The following is a 19,601-nucleotide window of genomic DNA, read 5'->3' as shown; positions in this document are numbered from 1 at the left end:
TCAGTGTCCAGTGATGTATAGAGATTGCTCTTAGTACACAACAATCATATTCATACCTATCCATCTTACTACAAAACAAATTCATCTTCAAGTGAGAGTACTAAAGCCTGTTTGGTAGATGTTATTATCTTTTTCATCTCCAAATCTCAGCATTTTATTATTTTCATATGTTTCATGGGCCTTTCTCTACTATTGCATTGTATCCTTCATTAATTAAACATATATTTCATACTCTTGCATGAATGAAGTGATTACAAAGATTGGAATTTGTATTGCCATCTAAAGTCATACTAAAGATAATTGATTATTACAGCAGGTGATATTTTCTATAATTTTGGGGAAGGAGGCAGTAAGAGAGACATGTTATTTTCTGAACTTAAAAATAACCTATTGACTGTGGCATGCTCCTGAAGCTTAGCAGTGCTATGGAGCTGTTACAGGGCGAGTACATCGAGTACATCGGACTGGAAGTGCAGCGACAGCAGCTATGGGTGCATTGTGAGGCGCCGGGGGCGTCACCGACCCTTTCCAGAGCTTGTTGTCGGGTGTGGCTCAGATGAGGGAGCTGGTGACTGAGCTCTTCTGCTCTCAGGTACAGCAGGAAGCACAGGACCGGGTGACCGTGGCTCCCGATGAGGTCTTCGACGGTGACAATGAAGATGATTCAGAAGATGAAAATAACACTGATAACAGAACTAACTTAGATGGATCATCTGCAAAATGGCAAAAACCCCCATCTTGACTAGCTTTTATGAAATTTAAAAGCCTGCTACCATATCTTATTTACCACACACTGACATTTAAGGAAGACTTTTACTCTAATTTGGAAAGCATTTGTTTTTTTTCCCCCGGGGACAGTTTTCTCAAAGAGGAAGCTTTTCTTCTGTTTCCATCAAAGAAAGACATAAATGCTTAGAAATGAATCCCTTTCCTTGGGTGATAAGTCAGTTTCAGATCATGGAAATAAAATAGACATTTAATAATGTATAATATCCAGTAAGTTGGCAACTGAGTTCTTACTTTATACTTTTTAAATACCCATTGGATTAAATTGTGTGGTGTCTACATCTTTTAGCTTCTGCTTCTGTTATAAAAATATATGTCAAGGTTTACGGACAATAACATTTCAAGGAACTGACATGAGCAAGTGATGAAAATGAGGTGTTAAATTTAAAAATGTCAGGCACTTCCTTAGTGGTCAAGTGGCTAAGACTCTGCAATCCCAGTGCTGGGGGCCTAGGTTCAATCCCTGGCTGGGGAACTAGATCCTGCATGCTGCAGCTAGAGTTTGCCTGCCACAGCTAAAGACCCAGCACACGGAAATGAAGATTGAAGATTCTGCACATGTGCAACTAAAACCCGGTGCAGCCAAATAAATTAATTAGTTAATTAATTTAAATTTAAGAATGGCAATTCCATGTAAGTAGAAGGAAAATGGGAATAGGGAGAAATAGTGAAGAGGAGAGCCCTTGAGAGACCAAAGAACACCTTGAATCCACACCTGAACTCAATATACAGACTTCTGGAGATGATACCACTCAGCAGATAGATGTTTAACTTGTACCTTAAGAGCGTCAAATTGGGGTGTGCTTTTATGCTGTGATATGCTGTTTATGTTAAAATGGATATAAGTCTTTAGGTAAGCAACCTGTGCTGACTCTAACTTAGATACTCCATGTCACTTTGTAGTCAAACTTTGATTTTGCTTAACAAGGAACTATCAAATCCTTTAAATATATATATGTATATATTCCTAAAAAAATAACCTGTTATGTTTTACTGCTTTAGTCTTTATATTATTTAACAAAGTATTTCTTTCCCAATATGTGCATGAGTTGTTTATTGTTTATTATTGTTATTGCATATCGTCCTAACAAGACCTTGAAAGGAAGCATGCATACTACATGCAATGTGCACTTTAATTGAAATTGACAAATATATCTGCTCAAATTAAAACAGCCAGCAGGATGTGCTTGACCATGATGATGCAGTTTATAATTTCAGTGATTTTTAATCAAATCTATCCATGAATTAAATGTTGATATTGTGGCTCTATCATTTATGTTATTTATTTTTCAACAAAAGTACGTGGACACAATTAGTATGTACTCTGGTCTGTGGGTTAATTTGGGCACTGTTTTTCTCTGTTTTATTCTGTAATACTCTTTTATATCTCAAGCAGTTATGTATCACCTATTGGATAAGTATATTTAGAGACTATACAGGACATGTGTGAATTAATGAATGAAGAAGGTCACTATTACCCTGTCAGTTAATCTCAAATATAGCATCCTTTTTTCCTGGCAGTGGCAAATGGCATTCCTGCTGTCTCACTCTCCTTATCTCCCTATCCCTCTTTAGATTAGGGAAGTTTTTACCTAAAGTTTTGTCAGTTTCGGGGATTTAAGAACATCCTCTAGTATGTGGAAGTCTCAGTTTCTTTCCTGTATAAAGGAAAAAAAATACTCCTTTCTTTTCAGGTTTGCCTTGAGTCTAAAATGAGAGGATGAGTACAATGTATACAGAATAGACAAATGTAATTCTCCTCCTTTCTCATTTTGTTGAACCTAGTAATTAACAGTCACAAGAGAATCCCTTAACTATAAATTTAATTTGAGATGCAATTACAAGGATACGTTGGCCTCTGAAAGAGAAATTGATACGTGATGAAGGTGATTCTTACTGAAAAGAATAGAATCACATGGAAGATTAGAGACTTCAAAACAATGAGTGTAAAATCAGGACATAGGTCTCCATAGTTGCAGAGACCGATTGTATGGCATTTATGGATTATGATGTCCCCAAAATTATAGATTAAATATATGTTTTAGAAATGCTTTGGAACAAACTAATTACAGTTTTTAAAAGATAGAGAAAAAGGAAAGAGAATACTGCTTTGGGGTTGTAAATCTGACTAACAAACTATGGAGCTTGCAGCAGCATTGGCACAATTAAGGATACACTGACTTTCTCAAAAGTTACATTGTTTTTCAGAAGAGAAAAAAAAGTTTACATAATTTACATAATTATGTTTACATAATTAGTTTACATAATTCAAGGCTACAAATGTTAGTGTGAGTAAACTGGAAGAATGCCTAATCTAGATACAGCTAAGAGACACAGGAGTCATGATCAATTTCAGTGAAGTAGTCAGGTAGTGGGGCAGTATCTGAAATCATGATGTATTCCAATAGAAACCCATGTATTTAAGCCTTTTATTATATTGTTAATTTATTAGACAGCTAGCCTAGAGAGAGTCAGAAGAAATTAGGATGGCAGAGAGATAATTCTGGAAAAAAAAGAAAGATTGATACAAGGATTTCAGTTCAGTTCAGTTGCAGTCATGTCCGACTCTTTGCAACCCCATGGACTACAGCACTCCAGGCTTCCCTGTCCATCACCAACTCCTGGAGCTTACTCAAACTCACGTCCATTGAGTCGGTGATGCCATCCAACCATCTCATCCTCAGCTGTCCCCTTCTCCTCCTGCTTCCAATCTTCCCCAGCATCAGGGTCTTTTCCAGTGAGTGAATTCTTCTCATTAGGTGGCCAGAGTATCAGAGTTTCAGCTTCAGCATCAGTCCTTCCAGTGAATATTCAAGACTGATTTCCTTTAGTATTGACTGGTTGGATCTCCTTGCAGTCCAAGGGACTCTCAAGAGTCTTCTCCAACATCACAGTTCAAAAGCATCAATTCTTCTACAAGGATTTGGAATATAGCAAAAAGCATTAAAATTCCTTTTATATTTCTTCACCTGAATATGTATACAAAAAGTAAATGTAATATTAATACATATTAGAGACTCATACATGTGTGTAAATGTATTTGAGGTGAATATAATAAAATCTATTTAGAAGTGGCAATCTTCCAAATCTGAAAAATGAATTGCTTTCCCAGCCCTTACTGAGACAGATATTGGGGTGTACCCTTATGAGTGCAAATTAATGATATGTAACCCTATCCACACATACAAATAAATGCAAATTTTGCCTTGAACTAACAGGCCAGGGCTAGCCCTCAGTAAGGGCAGAGAAGGAGGGCTTCTTCACTGATTCATCATTTTGAACTAACTTTAGTGTCCTCCATGTTCCACTAATGCAGAGATAGGGCTGCAGCTTTTCTTTTTATTTAAAATAACATGCTGGGTTTGGGAAGAAAACTGCATAATTTAAGAAGAGGGGTGAGGAGATATGGAAGGCAGCGTTTTATTCAGTAAATAAGTGCTGCCTATTCAGCTGTAACAAGCCAGTGAAGTTGGAGGTTGCAAATGAGAGAGGAGAATCACAGGGGCCTCTATTAAATTCAGTTTCTGTTCTTGATTCAGTTTTATCACTTGCTAAACAAAGCTTGGATTTCAGCGATTTAGGGTTCACAAATTCAGACCAAATTCTTTCTACTCAGTGAGCTGGGTCAGTTTGTAAGTCTAACTTAAAATTCATAAATATGACTTGTTTAATCCGTGGTGTAGATTGAGAGTCACTCAAGATTTTAAATCATTTACTTTCCGTTCCCGCAATGCTCCAGCATGAGAGAAATTCGACTCACACACACTGGGAAACTCTAGCTGATTTTGCCTCTGATGTATTCAGTGTGTTTTGTTTCCTCCATTCATCATTTCATACTACCCTTGATTGAAACTGCACTTGAACAGAACTCTCCTGAGTTACTCAGACCTGCAAAGCTTAAATCTGGTCACAGTTTATTGATGGAGACAGTAACACATAATGAAATGCCATTAATTCACACATGTAATATTGGTTTCTAATTTGAGGCATCACATGTAATTATCAGTAGATTAGTTACTCAGATTCAAAGCCTGGTGACTATGGGGAAAATGTGCCTACTTCTACAACCTGAACTGTAAGAAATTAGAATGATGTCTATTTCTTATGAGGACAACTACAAAATCTCTGAAGCTTTCACATTATTATAGATTTATGGCTCAATCCACAAAGAGAGCTCAGGAAAATCAGCTCTGCCTCTTGTTATTTCCCTGCAACTCTCATCCCAGACAGTGTTTGCAAAGACTTCATCTTGGAAAAAAGCATTTATTTCAGTGCAACAGTTAGAGGCCATTATCCTGCTTTATTTGGGACTAAAGGGCATCAAAACATGGCAGCCATATTTCTAAAGACCTGGCTTCTGGAAATATAAAGGAGTTCAACATTTGATCAGCCTTTTAGGGAGCATGGACTCCTAACCTCTGATTCTGTGTTTGTTTAGTTAATGTGGAACCCCTAGTGCAATCCTGCTTCCACTTATGTCTGTTGTGCAAGGATAGTTTCAGCAAGTATTTTTGAATTCTGGGAACTACTGTCACAGACATATTAAAGTTACAGCTACATATTCATAAAGACTGGCCTCTCTACAAGGGAGTATAAATGTTTGTGGAAAACATTGTCTCTCTTGGCTTCAAAGCACCCACAGCCAGTCAGCAGGGAAGTGTGAGGATGTCAGGTAAACATAATAAAGCCGTTTGTGGAAAATGTGAGAGGAGAAAGAGGAAGCGTAATGAAGCATAGAGAGAGCGAGGCTGTTTCCCAGTCTATTTAGCTAGATTGTCTTTCTCTAATTGGTGTTCTCCCTGGAGGTTAAAAAAACAGAGAGGTTGCGGGAGGGAGAGAGAGAATTTCAGTATTATAAATCTATGCTTTATTACTGCTGCTTTCAATTTTTTCACAAAGAAACATGTAAGGCATTGTTGTGCAATCCAGTAGCAACTCGATAGTTACAGATTTGTCAGCAGTTCCATTATAGACCATGCTCCTGAAGATTTCTGTTACAAAAGTAAAATACTTGCTTTCAGGTAAAATTGGCATAAGTATTCTCAAGCCAGGAGTATTTTGCTTTGCTCATTATTTTTTAAAAATCCACAACAGGTGATTTTTTGTAAGTTTTTTTTTTCCTCTAAAGACTTTTATTTACCTCCTTTATGAATGTTGTGACAACTCTCAAATTCAAGGCCCAATTTATTAACTATATAGAATATAATCACAAAAGGTGGTAATCTCCTAAACTCAAAGTTTTCTTTCTTTCTATCATAATGAATCTAGTTGAATGTCAATCATCGATGAAAATGGGAAATAGGGATGATCTGAATAAATACAGTTCCCAATAAATTCCTAAATTTCATCAAAACAGTAGTCTGCTTCTTTCCTTTCCAGCAGCTCTCACTATGAATCATTCAGACCAACAAATAAACTGAACTTATTATTGACCAGGAGACTTTTGTAGAAACTAATGTCTGTGGCCAGTGATTTTTATTTTGGCCAGCCCCAGATTAATTCTTTTATCTCACTAACACTTTGCAGGTTATCACACTCAGTAGTTACCTGATACACCTGTAAAGTCTTCTGATTTCCATGAGATGTTGTCTTCAGTCAGCTCTTGTATAGAAGTGCAGGAGCATTCTCCAGCGCTGTGAGTTTCATTTTCTTTTTACCTTTCGGAATCAATCTTAAGGTTTTTTTTGTCTTTTTGTTGATCCGATATTCACATCATCTGAATCAGAGCTTTAGTCTAAAGAACTGTCATCTTCTGAGGCACTAGTATATTTGTTGTTCAGACAATCAGAGAAAATATCTGCATAAAATTTACTGAAAAATTCTTTACTCCAAATTTCATGGTGCATGATTTTTGAAGATTTTATGTTTATAATATACACAAGGTTGGAACAAAAACCTTATAGGGCAAAATGTGAATAATAACAACAATCATAAGTTTAATAATGAACCATTGTTCAGTTGTAAGCTCTATCTTTTCATGGTGATGTTAATTGTATTACTCTCTAAAAACCTATTGATAACATCTCCAGTCAATAACGTTCGGGTAACAAAAGACATATTAACATGTCTCAAGTCGATAATAACTAAAAATAGTATTATCTTTACCAACTTTCAGGAATTTACATGATCGTGGAGGAAAATACTCATTATAAGCAGTAAAAAAGAAATATATTTCAACAGTGATCTAAAATGAGGTCCAAGAATCCTGGACTTTGAGGAAACCCATGAATCTCTGACATTAACTCAACAGGTTTGTGAATGTGCCTGCATGTATATGAATATACCTGTGTAAGAACATACATATGTACTCATTTTTTTTTCTGTCAAAATGAGATTGAGTCAATGATCTAGAAATTACGTTAGTTTTTAGGCAATATGTAACTATATTGTATCGGAGAAGGCAATGGCACCCCACTCCAGTACTCTTGCCTGGAAAATCCCATGGATGAAGGAGCCTGGTGGGCTACAGTCTATGGGGTCGCTAGGAGTCGGACACGACTGAGCGATTTTACTTTCACTTTTCCCTTTCATGCACTGGAGAAGGAAATGGCAACCCACTCCAGTATTCTTGCCTGGAGAATCCCGGGGACGGCGCAGCCTTGTGGGCTGCCGTCTATGAGGTTGTGCAGAGTCGAACACGACTGAAGCGACTTAGCAACTATATTGTATAATAATATGTAACTATACATATTAATGTGTGCCTAGAAGTACACTAGTACTTCTTACTAGTTCAACTAGAAGTACCTAATATTTATACTAAAACCTAATATAATCTGAAATGTTCTTTTAAATATATAATTTTAGCTATGTATTCATCATTTTATGCAAGAAAGAAAATGGTGAGGATAGGAACTTGAACTTAATATATTGGACAAAGCTCCACTGAATATGAACCTTGAAGAACAGTATTTATAAAAATTGCAAAATGAATAGGAAAAAAATGTGTAATAGGAAAAAAGAGATTTACTCTCTGATCCCAAAGATACGACCTTGGATTACATACAGATTTTCTAGGCCTCATTGTCTTCATGTGTAAAATGAGGCTGCTTATGGCTCTCGCGTTACTGGTTGGCACATAGACTTGGATTACCATGATATTGAAAGGTTTGCCTTGGAAATGAACAGAGATCATTCTATCGTTTTTGAGATTGCACCCAAGTTCTGCATTTCAGACTCTCTTGTTGACCATGATGGCTACTCCGTTTCTTCTAAGGGATTCCTGCCCACAGTAGTAGATATAATGGTCATCTGAGTTAAATTCACCCAGTCCAGTCCATTTTAGTTCACTGATTCCTAGAATGTCGACATTCTCTCTTACCATCTCCTGTTTGACCACTTAATACACTGTCAGAAGCGCGGTGGCTGTGACAGACCGTGCAGAAGCACAGCGGCTGCGAAGGACCACGCAGAAGTGCAGTGGCTGTCAAGGACCACGCAGAAGCATGGCCGAGAGGAGCTACCCCATGGCTGAGGCCAGGGGCGGCGGCCAAGAGGAGCTACCCAGGGCAGGAGGTCGGGGCAGCGGCTGAGAGGAGCTACCCTGGGCCGGAGGCTGGTGGCAGCTGGGCGGAGCTACCCCATGCCCAAGGACGGGGGCGGTGGCCGGGAGGAGCTAGCCCACACCCGAGGCCGGGGGAGGCAGAGAGGAGTTAACCCAGGTGCAAGGAGCAGTGGTGTGGGCACAGGAGGGCCAAGAGAAGTTACTGCACATTTAAGGACAGGAGGGGCCATCGTGAGTAGATACCCCTTGTCCAAGGTAAGGAGCAGCGGCTGCACTTTCCTGGAGCAGCCATGAAGAGATATCCCATGTCCAAGGTAAGAGAAACCCAAGTAAGACGGTAGGTGTTGCGAGAGGGCATAAGAGGGCAGACACACTGAAACTAAAATCACAGAAAACTAGCCAATCTGATCACAAGGACCACAGCCTTGTCTATCTCAATGAAACTAAGCCATGCCGTGTGGGGCCACCCAAGACGGATGGGTCATGGTGGAGAGGTCTGGCAGAATGTGGTCCACTGAAGGACATGACAAACCACTTCAGTATTCTTGCCTTGAGAACCCCATGAACAGTATGAAAAGGCAAAAAGATAGGACACTGAAAGATGAACTCCCTAGGTCGGTAGGTGCCCAATATGCTACTGGAGATAGGTAGAGAAATAACTCCAGAAAGAATGATGGGATGGAGCCAAAGCAAAAATAATACCCAGCTGTGGCTGTGACTGGAGATAGAAGCAAATTCCGATGCTGTAAAGAGCAATATTGCACAGGAACCTGGATTGTTAGATCCATGAATGAAGGCAAATTGGAAGTGGTCAAACAGGAGATGGCAAGAGTGAACGTTGACTTTCTAGGAATCAGCGAACTAAGATGGACTGGAATGGGTGAATTTAACTCAGATGACCGTTATATCTACTACTGTGGGCAGGAATCCCTTAGAAGAAATGGAGTAGCCATCATGGTCAACAAAAGAGTCCAAAATGCAATACTTGGATGCAATCTCAAAAACGACAAAATGATCTCTGTTTGTTTCCAAGGCAAACCATTCAATATCACGGTAATCCAAGTCTATGCCCCGAGCAGTAACGCTGAAGAGGCTGAACTTGAACGGTTCTATGAAGACCTACAAGACCTTTTAGAACTAACACCCAAAAAAGATGTCCTTTTCATTATAGGGGACTGGAATGCAAAAGTAGGAAGTCAGGAAACACCTGGAGTAACAGGCAAATTTGGCCTTGAAGTACAGAATGAAGCAGGGCAAAGGCTAATAGCGTTTTGCCAAGAGAACACAATGGTCATAGCAAACACCCTCTTCCAACAACACAAGAGAAGACTCTACACATGGACATCACCAGATGGTCAACACTGAAATCAGATTGATTATATTCTTTGCAGCCAAAGATGGAGAAGCTCTGTACAGTCAGCAAAAACAAGACCAGAAGCAGTCTGTGGCTCAGATCATGAACTCTTTATTGCCAAATTCAGACTTAAATTGAAGAAAGTAGGGAAAACCACAAGACCATTCAGGTATGACCTAAATCAAATCCCTTATGATTATACAGTGGTAGTGACAAATAGACTTAAGGGACTAGATCTGATAGACAGAGTGCCTGATGAACTATGGACAGAGGTTTGTGACATTGTACAGGAGACAGGGATCAAGACAATCCCCATGAAAAAGGAATGTAAAAAAGCAAAATGGCTATCTGAGGAGTCCTTACAAATAGCTGGGAAAAGAAGAGAAGAGAAAAGCAAAGGAGAAAAGGAAAGATGTTCCCATCTGAATGCAGAGTTCCAAAGAATAGCAAGGAGAGATAAGAAAGCCTTCTTCAGCGATCAATGCAAAGAAATAGAGGAAAACCACCAAATGGGAAAGACTAGATATCTCTTCAAGAAAATTAGAGATACCAAGGGAACATTTCATGCAAAGATGGGCTCAGTAAAGGACAGAAATGGGAGGGACCTAACAGAAGCAGAAGATATTAAGAAGAGGTGGCAAGAATACACAGAAGAACTGTACAAAAAAGATCTTCATGACCCAGATCATCACGATGGTGTGATCACTCAGCTAGAGCCAGACATCCTGGAATGTGAAGTCAAGTGAGCCTTAGAAAGCATCACTATGAACAAAGCTAGTGGAGGTGATGGAATTCCAGTTGAGCTATTTCAAATCCTGAAAGATGATACTGGGAAAGTGTTGCACTCAATATGCAGCAAATTTGGAAAACTCAGCAGTGGCCACAAGACTGGAAAAGGTCAGTTTTCATTCCAATCCCAAAGAAAGGCAATGCCAAAGAATGCTCAAACTACCGCACAATTGCACTCATCTCACACGCTAGTAAAGTAATGCTCAAAATTCTCCAAGCCAGGCTTCAGCAATGCGTGAACTGTGAACTTCCAGATGTTCAAGCTGGTTTTAGAAAAGGCAGAGGAACCAGATATCAAATTGCCAACATCTGCTGGATCATCGAAAAAGAAAGAGATTTCCAGAAAAGCATCTATTTCTGCTTTATTGACTAGCCAAAGCCTTTGACTGTGTGGCTCACAATAAACTGAAAAATTCTAAAAGAGATGGGAATACCAGACCACCTGACCTGTCTTTCGTGAAACCTGTATGCAGGTCAGGAAGCAACAGTTAGAACTGGGCATAGCACAACAGACTGGTTCCAAATAGGAAAAGGAGTATGTCAAGGATGTATTTTGTCACCCTGCCTTTTTAACTTATATGCAGTGTACATCATGAGAAACGCTGGGCTGGATGAAGCACAAACTGGAATCAAGTTTGCCAGGAGAAATATCAATAATAACCTCAGATATGCAGATGACACCACCCTTATGGGAGAAAGTGAAGAGGAAATAAAAAGCCTCTTGATGAAAGTGAATGAGGAGAATGAAAAAGATGGCTTAAAGCTCAACATTCAGAAAACTAAGATCATGGCATCTGGTCCCATCACTTCATGGGAAATAGATGGGGAAACAGTGGAAACAGTGACAGACTTTATTTTGGAGAGCTCCAAATCGCTGCTGATGGTGATTGCAGCCATGAAATTAAAAGACGCTTACTCCTTGGAAGGAAAGTTATGACCAACCTAGACAGCATATTAAAAAGCAGAGACATTACTTTGCCATCAAAGATCCATCTAGTCAAGGCTATGGTTTTTCCAGTAGTCATGTATGGATGTGAGAGTTGTACTTTGACGAATGCTGAGGGCCGAAGAATTGATGCTTTTGAACTGTGGTGTTGGAGAAGACTCTTGAGAGTCCCTTGGACTGCAAGGAGACCCAACCAGTCCATCCTAATGGAGATAAGCCCTGGTTGTTCATTGAAAGGACTAATGTTGAAGCTGCAACTCCAATATTTGGCCACCTCATGCGAAGAGTTGACTCACTGGAGATGACCCTGATGCTGGGAAGGATTGGGGGCAGGAGGAGAAGGGGATGGCAGAGGTTGGGATGGCTGGATGGCATCACCGCCTTGATGGGCATGGGTTAGGTAAACTCCATGAGTTGGTGATGGACAGGGAGGCCTGGTGTACTGAGATTCAGGGGGTCACAAATAGTCGGACACGACTGAGTGACTGTACTGAACTGAACTGAATGGCTCTAGCAACAGATTGACTTTTGATCAATGAGCATCAGTTTTCTTTTTTTTTTCCTATCCCTTTATATGTTGAGAGAATTTTACTGAGAAGGCCGAATTTTAATCAAATTTGTTCTGAAATATTTAGGCAAATTTTCAATCATTTTGATTGTAAAGTCTGATGAAGTTTGGTATTTGGATCTTATTTGCTTTTCTTAGACTTATATATTTTTTAAAATTTTTATTGTACTGCTCTGGGACTTAGTTGCAGCATGCAGGATCTAGTTTCCTGACTAGGGAACCAACTCCGGCTCTCTGTGTTGAGAGCAAGAGTGTTAACCACTGGACAGCCAGGGAAGTCCCTGCCTAATTTTGATTTTGTTATTTCTTTCTTCCTCCAAGACCACAACATAGCAGAAATAAGGAACTTTTCTTTTTTTCTTTTTTCCTTACAAAGATTAGTGGTGTACTGATTGTGAATATGAGAGAAAGTCAGAGATAACATGTGCTAAGGCCAACAGATCTGTCTGTTAGTCTTCAAAAGGTTATGAGATACTTCAGAGGTGCCAGAATACATTGGAAAGTCACTAGCCTGCTATTGAATGACATTAGAATGAAAAAAAATGCATGACCAGACATAAACATTAAATATATCTGTGAATTTGGACAAGTTACTTAACTACTCTATTGCTATTTATGCACCTATGAAATAGGGATACAAAGTTGTGAGGATAAAATGTTTTAATTATGGAATAATTATAAAATTATTTAACTATTATATTATTTGTCACTTTTGTTCTCATACCCTTAAAGTGATAGTGAAAATCTTTAGGTTGTGTCTGACTCTTTGTGATCCCATGGACTATACAGTCCATGGAATTCTTCAGGCCAAAATAATGGAATGGGTAACTGTTCCCTTCTCCAGGGGATCTTCCCAACTCAGGGATCAAACCCAGGTCTCCCAAATTTCAGGCAGATTCTTTACCAGCTGATCCACCAGGGAAGCCCTTAACTTTGATTCTAAACATTGTATGATTATTTCTGAAGAAAAATCAATTCATAGATGATAATTAGTAGCACTGAAAGGTGTGGAAAGCGTAGCCTTTGTATATACATAATGGAAGACAAAAAAAATTGCTCTGTTAGGAGCACCTTTGATTTAAGGGTAGTCTGAATATCCCTCTCCCCTAAATTTTTGTAGACTGACTCAATTCACTATTAGTTAAGGCATACTTGCTTATGAAGTCACACTTCAGATGTTTTATATGAATGTTACAAGACACATAATAATATGATTAATATATTCTTTTTCTCTGAGCAAACATAATCTTTGCATTGACTTAAAATGCTCTTTGTATTCTCTACTCTGAAATTTCAGTAATCCTTATTTCATAATTTTATTTCTCTCTAGATCTGAATTTTAAGGGATTTTTCAACACAAGACTATTAGATCCATAATCTTAGCATTAGGAGTTATTTCAACTTCACTCTCAACACTCTGTTCAGCACTGTTCTAAAGCTTTCAAAGTAAGAACCACAAAAATTGCATTAAAATTTCATCTAATGGTGATTTTGCTTCTCAAGGAGTTTATATGTTTAAGATTGCTTGTGACATTATATTTTTTTAGTGCACTAGATCACTTGGCAGAAAATGCATATAATGCTCTAGGGTTTTCATGGAGAATGGTCCTTAATATATTCATCATCGGTCTACTATTTTTGTTAAGAAACTGCATCATAACTTTTTTTCTGTTTTTAAGTTTAAAGAAAACATGACTCTCCCACAATACTTTTTATTTTTTCCTCATTTTTATCTCCTTTGGAATTTTTCTCTTCATCTCTTATAACTCTTTTTCTAAAGGACATGTATAAAGGTAATAATATATATTTAATAATATACAAAATATACTGAATATTATAATAAAATATGTAAATATATTTATATATTTTATATATGTATATAAACACATTTTCTATGCTTAATATATATGTAATTGCATTTATATATTCTAAATATCTGCATATTATGCACATTTTATATATTTAATAAAATAGGTAAATATGTATTTATATACCTGTCACCCAACATCTATATGTTTACAAGTTGGCCTGTGTATAATATCTGTTGCTGTGTAACAAACTGCCTCAAATATTAGCAGCTTGAATCAACCAATTAACTCTCTCACATGGTTTCTGAGGGTCAGGATTCTGGCAGCAGCTTGGTGATATAGTTCTAGGTCACATTTTCCCATGAGGTCACAATCAGGCTGTTAGCCCATGCTGCTTTACTCTAAAGGCTTGACCTCATCTCAGCTCATTCATCTGGCTATTGAGAGGAGGCTTTAGCTTCTTACCTCTTGGACTCTTCATACCATGAACTGCATGACTGGTTTTCACAGACACACTGACACAAGGAAGTGCCCAGGGTGGAAGACACAGTGCCTTCATACTCTAATCTAGGAAGATGCATATCATTACTTCTACAGAATTGCACTGGTCATATAGACCAAATTATGTGCAAGTGATATACATAAAGGCTTTTGACTGTGTGGATCACAATAAACTGTGGAAAATTCTGAAAGAGATGGGAATACCAGACCACCTGACCTATCTCTTGAGAAACCTGTATGCAGGTCAGAAAGCAACAGTGAGAACTGGACATGGAACAACAGACTGGTTCCAAATAGGAAAAGGAGTACATCAAGGCTGTATATTGTCACCCTGTCTATTTAACTTATATGCAGAGTACATCATCAGAAACGCTGGGCTGAAAGAAGCACAAGCTGGAATCAAGATTGCCAGGAGAAACATCAATAACCTCAGATATGCAGATGACACCACCCTTATGGCAGAAAGTGAAGAGGAACTAAAAAGCCTCTTGATGAAAGTGAGAGAGGAGAGTGAAAAAGATGGCTTAAAGCTCAAGATTCAGAAAACTAAGGTCATGGAATCTGATCCCATCACTTCATGGGAAATAGATGGGGAAACAGTGGAATCAGTGTCAGACTTTATTTTGGAGAGCTCCAAAATCACTGCAGATGGTGACTGCAGCCATGAAATTAAAAGACGCTTACTGCTTGGAAGGAAAGTTATGACCAACCTAGACAGCATATTAAAAAGCAGAGACATTACTTTGCCAACAAAGGTCCATCTAGTCAAGGCTATGGTTTTTCCAGTAGTCATGTATGGATGTGAGAGTTGGACTGTGAAGAAAGCTGAAGGCCAAAGAATTGATGCTTTTGAACTGTGGTGTTGGAGAAGACTCTTGAGAGTCCCTTGGACTGCAAGGAGATCCAATCACTCCATCCTAAAGGAGATCAGTCCTGAGTGTTCATTGGAAGGACTGATGTTGACGCTGAAACTCCAATACTTTGGCCACCTCATGTGGAGAGTTGACTCATTGGAGAAGACTCTGATGCTGGGAAAGATTGAGAGCAGGTGGAGAAGGGGATGACAGAGGATGAGATAGCTGGATGGCATCACCAACTCGATGGACATGAGTTTGGGTAAACTAGGGGAGTTAGTGATGGACAGGGAGGCCTGGCGTGATGCGATTCATGGGGTCACAAAGAGTCGGACACGACCTAGCAACTGAACTGAACTGAGACAGAGAATGATTAAAGGTAATCTTGAAAACTGGTTAATGTAGCCAGCATGAAAAGTAAATAGTCAGCTAATAACTGGGATTTTTATTCACATTTCCTAAAATATTCACAAAATTATACAGCCATTGTTGCTGTTGTTGTTCAGTCTTTCAGTTGTGTCCAACTCTTTGTGACCCCCACGGACTGCAGCAGACCAGGCTTCCTTGTCCCTCACTCTTCTGGAGTTTGCTTAAGCTCATGTTCATTGAGTTGGTGATGCCATTCAACCATCTCATCCTCTGCTGGCCCCTTGTCCTCCTGCCTTACCTCTTTCCCAGCACCAAGGTGTTTTCCAGTGATTCATTTTTTTGCAACAGGTGGCCAAAGTATTGGAGCTTCAGCTTCAGCATCAGTACTTCCAATGAATATTCAAGATTGATATCGTTTAGGATTGACTGGTTTGATCTCCTTGCTCTCCAAGGGACTCTTAAGAGTCTTCTATAAAACCACAATTTGAAAGCATCAATTCTTTGGCTTTCACCGTTTTCTATGGCCCAACTCCAATTCATACATCCATAAATGACTACTGGAAGAACCATACCTTTGGCTATACAGATGTTTGTCAGCAAAGTGATGTCTCTGCTTTTTAATACACTGTCTAGGCTTATCATAGCTTTCCTTCCAAGGAGCAAGCTTGGAAGTCTTTTACATTCATGGCCACATTTACCAGTAACTGTGGAGCCCAATAAAATAGTCTGTCACTGTTTCCATTGTTTCCCCATCTATTTGCCATGAAGTGATGGGGTCAGATGCCATGATTTTAGTTTTTTTAATGTTGAGTTTTAAGCCAGTTTTTTCACTCTCCTCTTTCATCTTCGTCAGTAGGCTCTTTGGTTCCTCTTCACTTCCTGCCATTAGGATGGTATCATTTGCATAGCTCTGTTTATTGATATTTCTCCCAGCAATCTTGATTCCAGTTTGTGATTCATCCAACCTGGTATTTCCCAGGATGTACTCTGCATTTAAGTTAAATAAGTAGATGACAATATACAGCCTTGATGTACTCCTTTCACAGTTTTGAACCAGTTTGTTGTTCCATGTCCAGTTCTAACTGTTGCTTCTTGACCTGCATACAGGTTTTACAGGAGGCAGGTTAAGTGGTGTGGTATTCCTATCTCTTTAAATTTTTCACAGTTTGTTGTGATCCACACAGTCAAAGACTTTAGTGTAGTCAGTGAAGCAGAAGTACTTTTTTTTTCTGGAATTACCTTGCTTTTTCTATGATCCATCAGATACTGGCAATTTGATCTCTGGTTCCTCTGCCTTTTCTAAACCCAGCTTGTATATTTGGAAGTTCTTTGTTCATGTACTGTTGAAGTCTGTCTTGAAGATTTTTGAGCACTACCTTGCTAGCATGTGAAATGAGTGCAATTGTGCATTAGTTTGGACATTCTTGGCATTGCCATGCTTTGCAAATGGAATGAAAACCGACCTTTTCCAGTTCTATAGCCACTGATGAGTTTTCCAAACTTGCTAGTATATTGAGTGCAACACTTTAACAGTATCATCTTTTAGGATACAAAATAGCTCAGTTAGAATTCCATCACCTCCACTAGCTTTTTTCATTGTAATGCTTCCTAAGGCCTACTTGACTTCTATGCCCTAGATATTGTAAAAGGTGCTGTCAAGAACATTGAGGTGCATGTGTCTCTTTCAGTCTTTCTCAGATTGTATGCTCAGGAGTGGGATTGTTGGGTCATATAGTAGTTCTATCCTATTTTTTTAAGGATTCTCCGTACTGTTCTCCATCATTGCTGTATCAGTTTATATTCCCACCAATAGGGCAAGAGGGTTCTTTTTCCTTCACATTCTCTCCAGCATTTATTGTTTGTTTAATGATAGTCATTCTGACCAGTGTGAGGTGATACCTCATTTATTGATTGTTTGTTTTTCTGGTACTGAGCTTCATGAATGGCTTGTGTATTTTGGAGATTAATCCTTTGTCCATCACTTCATTTGCAGTTACTTCTTCCTATTCTGAGGGTTGTCTTTTAATCCTGTTTATAGTTTCCTTTGCTGTGCAAAAGGTTTTAAATTTAACTAAATCCCATTTATTTCCATTACTCTAGGAGGTGAGTCAAAGATGATTTTGCTGTTATATATTTAAAGTGTGTACTGCCTATGTTTTTTTACTCTAAGAGTTTTATAGTTTCTGGCCTTACATTTAAATCTTTAATCCATTTTGAGTTTCTTTTTTGTGTGTGGTGTTTAGAAAGTGTTTGAGTTTTGTTCTTTTACATGTAGCTGTCCAGTTTTCCCAGTACCACTTATTGAAGGGGCTGTCTTTTCTCCACTGTATATTCTTGCCTTATTATTTCAAAGACAAGGTGTCCATAGATACATGGGATTATCTTTGGACTTTCTGTCTTGTTCCATTTGTATATATTTGTGTTTTTGTATCAAAACCACACTGTCTTAATGACTATAGCTTTGTAGTATAGTCTGAAGTCAGGAAGATTGATTCCTCCAGCCCTGTTCTTCTTTTTTGAGATTTCTTTGGCTATCTGGGGTCTTTTGTGTTTCCATACCATTTGTGAAATTTTTGTTCTAGTTCTGCGACAAATGGCATTGGTTTTGATATGGATTGCTTTGAACCTGTAGATAACCTTGGGTAATATAGTCATTTTAACAATATTGATTCTTTCAGTCCAAGAACATGGTATATGTCCTTGGTATACGTTCTTATAGTTTTCTGCATATAGTTCTTTTGTCTCCTTAGATGTTTTTATCCTTAGATATCTTATTATTTTTGTTGCAGTGGTATATGGGATTGTTTCCTTAACCTCTCTGGTTGATTTTTGTTATGAAACAGCTTAAACATGAGAACCAAGAAAAATTTAATATAATGAATACCTGGATAATAATAACAAATTTTAAGCCATATCAAATATATATATATATATACACATATATGTAGTTAGTTAGTTAGTTAGTTTTTGTCATATACTTTTAATCAAGTGAAAACTAAACCTAATAGGGCCACCTATGGAATACTTTTAAAATAAGTTCTTTACCTCCCATCTTAGAGATAACAGTTTTTATCATTTGTGTCATTATTCTCATGTATGTGTCTATACCATGTACTTGCACATTCATAAATGATACACAACATTATCAATTGTTTTTTTAATATATAAATGATAACATTTTGGCACATATCTGTAACTCATTCATTTTAACTCCAATATAGTGTATTGACTTAATAACCCTCAATTTATTTATCCCTAATCTTGCTAATGGATGTATAAAGTGTTTCTGAGTATTTCTAATTATGAGCAGAATTGAATCAATACTCATGTATTTCTCTCCACCAGCACATGCCCAAGAACTCTTTAGAATAAGAATTGTTGTAGAATTACTATGTAGTATGGTACATTTCACAGTTTGTCAGTTTTTATTTTACTAGTAATATAGGAGAGTCATCTTATTTCCATACCCTCACTTGACAGAGCCTGTGTTATTTTTTTCAATCTCTTGTGTATAAAATACTGTATATCTCCTTTTATTTTTCATTTGCCTGCTTCTGAGCTTTAATGAGATGGATCATCTTTTTGTATTTTATTGTTATTCAAGTTTTCCTATCTACGAGTTGATATTCTAATTCTTTATATATTTTTCTGTTGACCATTGTGTTAAATTGATAGGTATGAACACTTTTCAAATACTGATTTTTTTCAGTATTATATTTCTATATATATATAATATAAAAATAAATACTACATCTTCCTAACTTGTGGGTTAATTAATTTTATATGTTACTTTATTTATATAAAGCTTTTAAATCATCAAATAATGAAAGTGTCTTCTTTTTCCTTATGGACATTATTTCTTATGTTTTAACTAAGAAATCTTTTTCTATCTCAAAATCATAATGATATTCTTCTATATGTTTTAAATATTTTAAGATTGCATGATTAATGTGTGTGTGTGCCACACAGCATTGGCAATATTTATTGAATTTGTACGTGTTCTAGGCACCATTATAAGCTCCACCTATTTAGTTCTTAAAACATTATATGATATACTTGATACTTTTACTTCCATGATCCAACAGAGGAAACTCGAGTGAAAAGGTTAAGCAATTGCCCAACAGT

At 37.8% G+C, this 19,601-nt stretch overlaps 1 pseudogene across 1 annotated transcript in view; it reads left to right on the top strand.

The window, feature by feature from the left end:
• The first annotated feature begins 425 nt into the window (after nucleotides 1–425).
• The window catches only part of LOC145547079 (EKC/KEOPS complex subunit GON7 pseudogene), a 43,109-nt pseudogene continuing 23,933 nt past the window's right edge, over nucleotides 426–19,601 (top strand). Inside the window, exons 1-3 of the transcript XR_014083520.1 lie at nucleotides 426–1,639; nucleotides 6,313–6,421; nucleotides 6,902–7,036. The product of XR_014083520.1 is annotated as an EKC/KEOPS complex subunit GON7 pseudogene (transcript). The remainder of the gene's footprint in view (nucleotides 1,640–6,312; nucleotides 6,422–6,901; nucleotides 7,037–19,601) is intronic.

The sequence above is a fragment of the Giraffa tippelskirchi genome, chromosome 1 (genome assembly GCF_054371585.1).
Source record: "Giraffa tippelskirchi isolate mGirTip1 chromosome 1, T2T-mGirTip1v1.2.pri, whole genome shotgun sequence".
Classification (NCBI taxonomy): Eukaryota; Metazoa; Chordata; class Mammalia; order Artiodactyla; family Giraffidae; genus Giraffa; species Giraffa tippelskirchi.
The sequence above is the reverse complement of the archived record's forward strand: the minus strand, read 5'-3'. Positions and strand labels throughout refer to the sequence as shown.